The following is a 1,496-nucleotide window of genomic DNA, read 5'->3' as shown; positions in this document are numbered from 1 at the left end:
CCCAAGCCAAGTCCCTACTGCCTCCCCAATATAAATATATATCCACAATTATAGGCAGGCATATACATATATACATTATGAAATGTAGGGATATGTGGTGATGCGTTTTATATGTCATCTGTATTTTCTTATCTGAGGACTAAGCTTTATTTCTTGATCTGGCATCGCTGATTCCTTAAAAACTTAGCATGAGCTCTAAGCATGGATGAAAGGATGTGTAGAAATGCGGACCTTTTTCCAGATATCATTTTTCTATGAATCCCCAGTCAGTTTTCACTGTCATTCAGGCTGCTTTTTTGTGCCTAGCAGCCTTTATAAACGGGGTCCCAGGAGAGCAACTGGGGGGAGGCGTTGAGTTGAGCAACACGAGGCAATCCTGAAAAGTTGAATTAGCACGTTTTGTTGTTTTGGAGTGGAAAACAACTGGAAAACTTTGCCATCCACCCTGTCCCACTATGAAGAATATCACTTCAAGGCCAATATGGAGAGAAGACTATAACCAATAACTCTGCACGTGAAACACATGTAAAAAATGTCAAACCCTGATGAAAAGTTAGTCCAACAAAGTCTGTCACAGAGGTACATAGTTACAGGTGAGGTAGCAGCAGTAGGTTGAAAAGTGATCTTTTCATTACTGCACGGTCTGTTAAATGGTCTTATGCTGGAGCCTCAGAGACAAATTGAAAAGTGAAGTCACTGAATATAAACAGCATGTAAAACTCATCAGAGTGACAACAGCTGCAGCCACGAGCGCTGTTCTACTCTCATATTATCTGACGCAGCTAACTTTAGAACAAAAACATTTTCATTTTAGTCGCCTCAATCAGCGGTGCTCCTGTGTTCCGTCTGAGTGGTACTCAAGCGCTTCAACTCAGTTGTCTTGCTCTTATCTGGATTTCTAGCTTTCTTTTAATATCTTTGCCACGCCAAGATGTCTTTTTATGCGGGTGAACTGGGACATATTCACTCATGGTGCTTAATCTGTTTTGGCAAGATTAGTTTCACAGCACTTGTATTTTCTAAGGTGGTTCTGACAGTGGGGTTTTTTTTAGCTGTGGTACGAGTTTTAAGATGGGAAACACACCACGGTCTTCACTGTCATTTCTGCAGCCTCATTCCAGGGTTGTGTGGATTAGTGCTACATTGTCGCCTCAAAGAGGGCACAGATGTTGGTGCGCACATGAGGAATATCTGCTGTAGCTAAAAGGAGATAGCGTGCGCGCCGCTTTGGCACTCTGACCTGTATTAATCATTCAGTCGGCGTGCTTCAGAATGCACCTCTTGCACTTAAGCTATTGCAGCCGGTGTGTGGGGCAATGGCCTGTTTAGAGGAAAGTACCTGCTCTTCAGATTGCATTGTCTGCACTGTAAAGGTCTGGGAAGCCGAGGCTGTTGGATCTCATTTCTGCGCTCGTGATGAAACTGCCATGCATGGCTTGCCGGGCGGCGAGAAGGAGGTCCATGGTTCAGTTATACCACATTTGGACCCGCTGAGC

The sequence above is a fragment of the Morone saxatilis genome, unplaced genomic scaffold (genome assembly GCF_004916995.1).
Source record: "Morone saxatilis isolate NCDOM2014 unplaced genomic scaffold, NCSU_SB_2.0 Contig7, whole genome shotgun sequence".
Lineage (NCBI taxonomy): Eukaryota > Metazoa > Chordata > Actinopteri > Moronidae > Morone > Morone saxatilis.
This window is presented reverse-complemented; position numbering follows the sequence as displayed.